The 10,508-nt window shown below is 38.4% G+C and overlaps 1 long non-coding RNA gene across 1 annotated transcript; it reads right to left on the bottom strand.

The window, feature by feature from the left end:
* Positions 1 to 8,240: 8,240 nt before the first annotated feature.
* LOC138895118 (uncharacterized) lies at positions 8,241 to 8,878 on the bottom strand. Its single transcript, XR_011409318.1, has 2 exons — positions 8,696 to 8,878; positions 8,241 to 8,600 (listed from the first exon to the last, which is right to left on the bottom strand). It is a non-coding gene; the product is annotated as an uncharacterized lncRNA (long non-coding RNA).
* Positions 8,879 to 10,508: the final 1,630 nt, after the last annotated feature.

Raw genomic sequence — 10,508 nt, 5'->3', positions numbered from 1 at the left:
AATGGGAAATGGAGGGAAAATGAAATTTTGAGTAAAATTTTAAGTTTCCCCCTCTTGACAATGAGACATTGTCCCATATTGGAAGAGGAAGACATTTTTGGTCGGTATATATATAATTGCTCTTCTTGTAGCTCTTAAAGAGTTAAGAAGAAAGCAAGCCTCGCGCCGTCGTCGTCGTCGCTCGGCTACGGCTTCGGCTTCGGATCTTGCACTCCTTCTTGGCTGCTATATATATGAGCAGCAAATGTTGAAGAAAGATACTCAACTCAACATACAATTCGCTCAACAAATTGGCTATACATTGCATTCCTTCCTCTCAGAACTTCCATACGTTTTTCTGAGTATATACTCCTTCGTTCTGCATTGTTTTTAACTTCAAACAAAGCAACTGTAAGTGTGATTTGCTACCGAACTTTGTGTTCGCCGAAACACTGGGGTTTGAAGTACCGCTACACCAGTGTGTTATTCGTTCTATCCTGGGAGGAAATAATCCATTACCTTGGGTACTAGGAGGGGATTAAATTCCTTAAGGAAACACTGTGAATTCAGTGGGCTCGAATTTATTATTATTGTTTCATTACGTTAACTTATATTTTGCAGAATTAATATTTACAAATACAGCAATATTGACCGGGAATAACAATCTTAAGGAATTTAATATTTATTTCTGTACTTGTGTTATTCTTATTATTCTGCAAACTAAAACCTTTGTGGTTTGTGTACTCCCGTTTTGGAGAGTTAAGCCTTCGTGGCGTTTTGTTGGATATTAAAATCTACGTGATTTTTACTCCAGTTTGAAAACGTGTATTAAACGTTTGTTTGTGTCATTCTTTTACAGAAAAAATGATGACTGAAAACGAAAACCAAGCTGTTCCGATGGTAACTGCCAACGCATCGACAAGCCGAACACCGACGTTGGCACCGGCAGAAAAACCCGAAAAAAATTTCGGGATTGATTTCAAGCGCTGGCAGCAGAAGATGTTCTTCTATCTAACTACGTTATGTCTACAGAAGTTCATCAAGGAAGATGTTCCTGATCTGCCAGATAAAACTCCAGAGAATGAACGCTTTCTCGTGATTGAAGCGTGGAAGCATTCTGATTTTTTATGCAAGAATTATATTCTTAGCAGACTGGATGATAATCTGTATAATGTATACAGTAGCATGGAAACGTCAAAAGAATTGTGGAATGCGCTTGAAAAGAAATATAAAACTGAAGATGCCGGGATGAAGAAATTCGTTGCCGTAAAATTTTTGGACTACAAAATAGTAGATAGCAAATCTGTTATTACCCAAGTCCAGGAATTGCAAGTGATTATTCATGATCTACTTGCTGAAGGTCTTGTCATCAACGAAGCATTCCAAGTAGCAGCAATGATTGAGAAGTTGCCTCCGTTGTGGAAGGACTTCAAAAATTATTTGAAACACAAACGAAAGGAAATGTCCCTTGAAGATCTCATTGTTCGGTTGAGAATCGAAGAGGACAATAAAGCTGCTGAAAGGAGAGGCCGTGGAAATTCAACAATAATGGGAGCAAATATTGTTGAAGCTAACAAAAAGAGGAAGAAGGCTTCTGGTCCGAAATACAACCCAAGCAAGAAGCGGTTCAGTGGAAACTGCTACAACTGTGGGAAAACCGGACACAAATCTACGGAGTGTCGTGCTCCGAAGAAAGACAAGAAAAGGGGTCAAGCAAACATGGTAGTAAACCATGATGATGTTGATAACTTGTGTGCCATGCTCTCTGAATGTAACTTGGTGGGAAATCCTAAACTGTGGTGGTTTGATTCAGGAGCCACTCGCCATGTTTGTGCAGTTAGAGAGGCTTTTGCTACCTATGCTCTTGCTGAACCCGGAGAGACAGTTTATATGGGAAATGCTTCAACAGCAAAAGTTGAAGGATATGGGAAGGTATTTCTAAAAATGACTTCTGGCAAGGTCATGACTTTGAACAATGTCCTTCATGTTCCCGAAATGAGAAAGAATTTAGTCTCTACTGGACTTCTTGTTAAGCACGGTTTTAAGTGCATTTTTGTATCCAACAAGGTTGTAATTAGTAAGAATGAAATATTTGTGGGAAAAGGTTACCTCACCGAGGGCCTTTTCAACCTAAATGTAATGGTTGTTGAAAATAATAATAATATTTCAGCTTCTTCTTACTTACTTGAGTCAAATGATTTATGGCATGTACGTTTGGGTCATGTCAATTATAAAACCTTGCGAAAAATGATTAACTTGGAAGTACTGCCCAAGTTTGAATGCGAAAAATCAAAATGTCAAACATGTGTGGAATCTAAGTATGTTAAACATCCTTATAAGTCAGTTGAAAGGAATTCAAATCCTTTAGACTTAATTCACACAGATATTTGTGACATGAAGTCAATACCATCTCGCGGTGGAAAGAAGTATTTCATAACTTTTATTGACGATGGTACTCGATATTGCTATGTTTACTTACTGAATAGTAAAGATGAAGCAATAGACGCATTCAGGCAATACAAAAATAAAGTTGAAACGCAACTTAACAAGAAAGTAAAAATGATAAGAAGTGATAGGGGTGGTGAATATGAATCTCCTTTTGAAGAAATATGTTTAGAATATGGAATTATTCATCAAACAACAGCCCCTTACACGCCCCAATCTAATGGGATTGCGGAAAGAAAGAATCGCACATTAAAGGAGATGATGAATGCGTTGTTGATAAGTTCTGGTTTGCCACAGAACTTGTGGGGGAAAGCCATTCTTACGGCTAATCGAATATTAAATCGAGTGCCCCATAGCAAAACACAATCCATTCCATATGAAAAATAGAAAGGAAGGAAGCCCAACTTGAATTACTTTAAAGTGTGGGGGTGTTTGGCAAAAGTGCAAGTTCCTAAACCCAAAAGGGTAAAGATAGGACCGAAAACCGTTGATTGTGTTTTCATAGGATATGCGACAAATAGTAAAGCATATCGATTTCTGGTTCATAAATCAGAAAATCCCGACATTCATAATAATACGGTTATAGAATCAGATAATGCTGAGTTCTTTGAAAATATATATCCGTATAAAAAGGAATGTGAGTCGTTTGATGAAGGATCTAAATGACCTCGGGAAGAAACAAAAGAAAGTACATGTAATCAGGAGAATCCAAGACGTAGTAAACGTCAAAGAACGTCTACTTCATTTGGACCAGATTTTGTGACTTTCTTATTGGAGAATGAGCCTCAAACATTTAAAGAAGCTATGACTTCTTCGGAATCATTATTTTGGAAAGAGGCAGTCAATAGTGAAATAGAATCCATATTGAACAACCATACATGGGAATTGGCTGATCTTCCTCCTGGAAATAAACCTTTGGGTTCTAAATGGATTTTTAAGAGAAAAATCAAAGATGATAGCACTATTGATAAATTCAAGGCAAGGCTCGTAGTCAAAGGGTATAGATAACGAGAAGGTCTAGACTACTTTGATACATACTCTCTAGTTACAAGAATTACGTCCATACGGATGTTAGTAGCATTAGCTGCAGTGTATGGTCTTGAAATTCATCAAATGGATGTTAAGACTGCCTTCTTAAATGGAGAGTTGGAGGAAGAAATTTACATGGAACAACCTGAAGGGTTTGTGGTTCCAGGTAAAGAAAAGAAGGTATGTAGACTTGTTAAGTCTCTTTACGGACTAAAACAAGCACCCAAACAATGGCATGCGAAATTTGACCAAACAATGTTGTCAAATGGTTTTAAGATAAATGAATGTGATAAATGTGTGTACATTAAAAATGTTCCAAATCACATAGTCATTGTTTGCCTATATGTGGATGATATGCTGATAATGAGTAATGACATTGCCAACATAAATGCTACTAAGCATATGCTCAATAGCAAGTTTGATATGAAAGACTTGGGAGTTGCTGATTTAATTCTGAGAATTAAGATCCATAAGACTCCTCAAGGTCTGGCATTGTCACAATCTCATTATATTAAGACAGTACTTGAAAAATTCAAGCACTTGGGCTTTAAAGTTGCAAAGACTCCAATTGACGTGAATCTTGCATTAGCAAAGAACAAAGGCCAAAGCATATCACAATTGGATTATGCTCGTGTGTTGGGATGCTTAATGTATATCATGAATTGTACACGACCAGATATAGCTTGTGCTATAAGTAAACTGAGTCGATATACGAGCAATCCAGGCCAATCTCATTGGATGGCAATGAAACGAGTTTTGGGATATTTAGAACATACCCAGAACTTTGAATTGCACTACAGTAATTTCCCTGCGGTGATTGAGGGATACTGTGATGCAAATTGGATCACCGGTTCAACTGATTCTAAGTCCACGAGTGGATATGTATTCACTATTGGTGGAGGAGCGGTATCTTGGAAGTCGTCCAAACAAACATGTATTGCCCGCTCTACAATGGAGGCTGAATTCATAGCCTTAGATAAAGCCGGTGAAGAAGCTGAATGGCTCCGGAATTTCTTGGAAGACATTCCATTTTGGCCCAAACCGTTGGCACCAATATGCATACATTGTGATAGTCAAGCGGCAATTGGAAGGGCTGGGAGCGTTATGTATAACGGTAAATCTCGTCATATACGACGAAGACATAAAACCGTTAGACAATTACTCTCTAGAGGAATTATCACGATTGACTATGTAAAGTCAAGTGATAATGTGTCGGATCCACTTACAAAAGGCCTAACTAGAGAGGTAGTTGAGAAATCATCAAGGGAATGGGGCTATGGCCGAGAACAACTCATTGTGGCGGTAACTCTACCTAGAAGACTGGAGATCCCAAGATCTAGGTTCAAGGAGATCAAACAAAGTCATTAATGATGGTTCAACATTGTCAAATAAAATTTTAGTCCGTTCTCGTGATGAGACAATGTTCAGTACCAAGGATAAAGCATTAAGGCTTTTTAATGATTTCTAAATTTGATACGGGGTATATCAAATAGTGTATCTACAGGATGACACGTTTAGGAATCACCTATGTAAGTGTGAAGTGTTAGCCGCTTCAAGGAGAACTTTGTAAGGCCAGTTCTCTACGCACTTATGAAACCAGGCGGTGTTCATGGCTGAAACGAACACAATAATGAGAACCAAAGACGGTTAAGGGTTGATTGTGTGACTTATGGTTGTCTAGGTATACACCAAAGATCGACGGTTCAAAGATATCAAATCTACCGATTGACCGAGTATATCCGACATAAGTTTACTACGGAAAGTTCAAAGGGAAACCTACTTATCCAGATGCGATTAATCCTTACTTGTAAATCACACAGTTTTTCCATGCATACTTCCGTGATATAGTCATTCCCCATTCATGTGGGGGATTGTTGAGGTTTTGTATTTAAGATGAAATATTCTTAAAATGAGGGTGAATGGGAAATGGAGGGAAAATAAAATTTTGAGTAAAATTTTAAGTTTCCCCCTCTTGACAATGAGACATTGTCCCATATTGGAAGAGGAAGACATTTTTGGTGGGTATATATATAATTGCTCTTCTTGTAGATCTTAAAGAATTAAGAAGAAAGCAAGCCTCGCGCCGTCGTCATCGTCGCTCGCTCGGCTTCGGCTTCGGCTTCGGCTTTGGATTTGGATTTGGATTTGGATTTGAATTTGGTCAAATGATCGATTGATTGATTAATTTTTTGGACCAAATTTATTTGTTAATAGTAAATATTAACGTAAGATTATCCGTATTTGTAACGGATATTTTCCAATCCGTGTATTTGATCATTGGCAGCCGGATAATGGTCTTCCCACCATGAAGTGCTTGCTCCACCATGAAGTGCTTGCTCCACCATGAATGTAATGCTTGCTCCACCATGAAGGGTGGACGTTTGGCTTGCACTCCCTCTTGGTTGCTATAAATAGGAGCAGCAAATGTTGAAGTGAAACACTCGGAACTCAACTGAAATTACCAAGAACTCAACATACAATTGGCTATACATTGCACTCCTTCCTCTCAGAACTTCCATACGTTCTTCTGAGTATATACTCCTTCGTTCTGCATTGTTTTTAACTTCAAACAAAGCAACTGTAAGTGTGATTTGCTACCGAACTTTGTGTTCGCTGAAACACTGGGGTTTGAAGTACCGCTACACCAGTGTGTTATTCGTTCTATCCTGGGAGGAAATAATCCATTACCTTGGGTACTAAGAGGGGATTAAATTCCTTAAGGAAACACTGTGAATTCAGTGGGCTCGAATTTATTATTGTTCATAACTTTAACTTATATTTTATAGAATTATTATTTACAAATACAGCAATATTGGCTGGAATAACAAAATTTTAATAACCGAAGAAAAAACGCTATGGAATATTCTCTTTATTCTTAAGTGATAAGATCAGACTCTTAGTATCACGAATTTTTATTGTTTGCCTGTAATAGCTATTAGCTCATTCTCTATATATATTTTTTATGCTCAATCTTTCTGATTTCCTTTTTCAATCTAAGAGGTAAGCAAAGTGACTATTTAATGATAAACATGAGCGTTTAGAGGTGCTCAACCTTAATCATTTGATACACTAAGCATTTAATCACATACTTAACGATATTCCTCCTCATATCTTTTAACTAGTGATTTTTTCGCGCTTCGTGCGATTTTAGATTAAAGAAAATTATTTAACTGTGGCCCAAATAGCACACATGCGCTTCCTCTTCTGCGGGCAACAAGCGCTTCTATGCACACGCACCTGCGAAGTAAGTTTGCTTCTGCGCCCCCGGCCATCTTGGCCAACACCGCTTCTGCGACCTCTCCTCCGCATCTACAACCTCGCAGGTGGGGAATATTCCTCACACCTGCGCTCCAAGGCCATCTCCACAAATCCTGCACCTACGATGACTCACCACATATGCGTAACCGCATCTGCGGCCACTTCCTCGGCAAGTGTGATGACACCAGACTTTGGCTGCAACAGCATCCCTCTACGTCCAAATTTCAATCTATATTCAATCCGTCACCCGAGGCCCCCAGGGCCCATCCAAACATGCCAACATATCCTAAAATATGATACAAACTTAGTCAAACCCTCAAATCATATCAAACAATATCAAAACACTAATCGCACCCCAATTCAAGCTTATTGAAACCAATGAATTTTCAACTTATACAATCGATGCCGAAACTTATCAAACCAACTCTGATTGACCTCAAATTTTGCACATAAGTCATAAATGACACAATGGGCCTATTCCAACTTTCAGAACCAAATTCTGAGGCCGGTAACCACAAAGTCAACTCTCGGTCAAACTTCTCAGCTCTCCAAACTTCAACTTTTCCAATTTTCGCCAATTCAAGCCAAAATTAACTACGAACCTCCAAATCAATATCTGAACACACTCCTAAGTCCAAAATCACCATACGAAGCTATCGGAACCATGAAAACTCCATTATGGAGTCATGTTCACATAAGTTGGCATCCGGTTAACTCTTTCAACTTAGGCTTCCAACCTTGGGACTAAATGCCCAATTCATTCCTAAACATCCTCGAAACCAAGCCATATGTGATTATGGAAAATTCGAACAAAATGAGACAAGCTAGAAATATATAGTAACAAGGATTTGCTACGCTTGAGAAGATCAGGAAAAAACTTACAGAAACATCCATAAATCTAGCTATAAAAAATTGAGCATAAGAGAATATTATAGTGGCTAATTTACTGTAGTAGTAAGCCTCAAGGAAGAGTCTTATTTTTGTCAAGTGAAAAAACTTCGTAAAAATAATATTAATAGTAAATTAACGGCTCAAAATAATTATAAAAGCAACTAAAGTTAAGAGTCTAAATTAGAGAAAGGAAAAAAAAATAACCGTACTAAATTATCTTTATCCTTTGGGAAAAAATCTTTAGAAGGGCAGTTTTGGAATAACGGTCAACTTGTTTCTACGTGACTTACAGATCACACGGGTTCGAAATGTGAAAATAACCAATAATGCTTGTATCAAGGTAGTGTGAGACCTTTTCTCGAACCATGTATGAACGTAAAATATTTTGTACACCGAGTTACCCTTTGTACTTTGGGGAAAAATCTTTACCCCACTTTCAGTCCATTATCACGAAATAGTCACTTTTTGCAAGGACATTGTTAAAACTTGATTGACGAGCAATTGACGAGCAAAATCACTGAAGATTATTTGAGTTCATAGTGAGCTCAGAGAGAGAGAGAGACGAAAGCTTCTAGGTTTTCTATTTTGCTCAAAAGTCCAAAAATAAAAATCTAGCCTTACAAAATATGTTGTTCCTCCTATCTATAAGTGGGTGAGTCCACTAATTACACTACAGACTAAAATAAATACAATATGGGCTTCTGGGCTCAATAGTAAAAGAAAGAAATTAGCCCAATTGGTTAAGTGATATCATTTGCTTGTATCTCAACACTCCCCGGCAAGTTGGGGGGTGAGATAACCCCTAACTTGCGAAGATGCAGATGATGAATAGCTCCCCCCAACGATTTAGTGAACATATCAGCAAGCTGATTGGCACTGGAAGTGTGAAGCAGCTGAAGCAGACCTTCATTCAACTTGGTGCAAACAAAATGGCAATCCAACTCAATGTGCTTGGTGCGCTCATGGACGACAGGGTTCTTAGCAATGTGGATGGTTGGCTGGTTATCACAAAACAGAGTAACAAGAGAAGAAAAGACAACACCAAAATCAGAAAGAAGCATGCAAACCCAAGTGATTTCAGCAGTGGCCTTACTCATAGACCTGTATTCGGCCTCTGCAGATGACAAAGAGACTACAGATTGCTTCTTGGACTTTCAGCCGACAAGACATCCCCCTAATAGAATGCAAAACCCATTGATGGACTTCCTATTATCCGGGCAAGAACCCCAATCACTATCACAATATACACTGAGAGAAAGATCAGGAGAATTATTGTAGAAAACACCAAAATCAAGAGTACCCTTGAGATACTTGAGCAAACGTAAAGCAGCCTGCATGTGAGGAAGGCAAGACTTCTGCATAAACTGACTTAAATGTTGCACTGCAAAGCAAATATCAGGTCTTGTATGGGTTGAGAAATTGAGTTTACCCACTAAACACCTATAAGTCTCAGGATTGGGCAGGGGATCACCATGATCAGCCTGCAGCTTGTCATGCATCTCAAGGGGAGATATAACTGAAGAACAATCATAGGAGTGGAACTCTTTGAGGAGATCATGCACAAATTTTTTCTGATGCAGCAACACCCCACCCTCAGAATACAACACTTCAATACCCAGAAAATAGTTAAGATGGCCTAAATCCTTAATCTTAAATTGATCATGGAGGAAGCTTTTCACAACATCAATCTCACACATATCTGTCCTAGTGATGATGATATCATCAATATATACCACTAAGAGTACTAAGGTATTACCAGAACCCTTAGTAAAAAGTGAATAATCATTGAAAGAATGCACATAACCTCTAGAGGACAAAATTTGAGACAACTTGGCATACCATTGCCTTGAAGCTTGCCTCAAACTATATAAAGATCTTTTCAGTTTACAAACCAAAGGAGTGGAAGTAGAAGCAGAAGATGCAGTATATACTGAAAGATCAGGTAGGAGCTTCATAAAAACTTCTTCATCTAAGTCCCCATGCAAGAAAGCATTATTAACATCTAGTTGGAAAAGTGGCCAATTTCTTTTAACAGCTACAACAATCAAAGTTTTAATAGTAGACATTTTAACTACAGATGAAAAGGTTTCATTGAAATCTATGCCTTCAACTTTTGTATCACCTCTAACCACAAGCCTAGCTTTATATCTTTCTATACTCCCATCAGCTTTGTACTTAATTTTGTATACCCATTTGCAGCCAATTGGTTTCTTGCCTTTGGGTAACTCAACTATGTCCCAAGTACCATTAGTCTCCAATGCCTCAAACTCTTTTCTCATAGCATTCTGCCACTCAGGGATAACTTCTGCCTGAGAATAAGTAGTAGGCTCAAATGCATGATGCTCACTAGAAGTAGACACAACAGTTGAATTAGCAGACCTGGAGCTAGGATTAGGGAGAGTGCAGACATAATTCTGTAGATAAGAATGAGGATTGTGAGTCCTAGATGATCTCCTTAAAGGAGGGAAATCAGATTCAAAGAAAGAAAATGGGAGATTAGAGGAAGTAAGAGAGTTGGGACTAGAAGAAACAGGGAGATTAGAGTTGTTGTTCAGAGTATTTCAGAATCAGAAGGAGCAGGATTAGAGGGATGAGGAGAAGCAGGGGATGTTGATGATGGGACAGGGTAAAATAGATCATGGGAGAGTGAAGAATGTTGCTTAACAGTGTGATCAAAGCAGGCAAAAAATGGCATATTTGACATGGTAGGGGAAGAAGATCCAAATTTAACAAAAGGAAAGACATGTTCATGAATTATAACATCTCTGGAGATAAGACAGACTTTATTCTGTAAATCATACAGCTTATAGCCTTTCTTCCCAAAGGGATAACCAATGAACACACAGGGAATGACCTTAGGCTGCAGTTTGTCCCTATGAGGTTTTGGAACAGTTGAGTAACATAAG

This window comes from Nicotiana tomentosiformis, chromosome 7 (genome assembly GCF_000390325.3).
Source record: "Nicotiana tomentosiformis chromosome 7, ASM39032v3, whole genome shotgun sequence".
In the NCBI taxonomy this organism is placed as follows: Eukaryota; Viridiplantae; Streptophyta; class Magnoliopsida; order Solanales; family Solanaceae; genus Nicotiana; species Nicotiana tomentosiformis.
The sequence above is the reverse complement of the archived record's forward strand: the minus strand, read 5'-3'. Positions and strand labels throughout refer to the sequence as shown.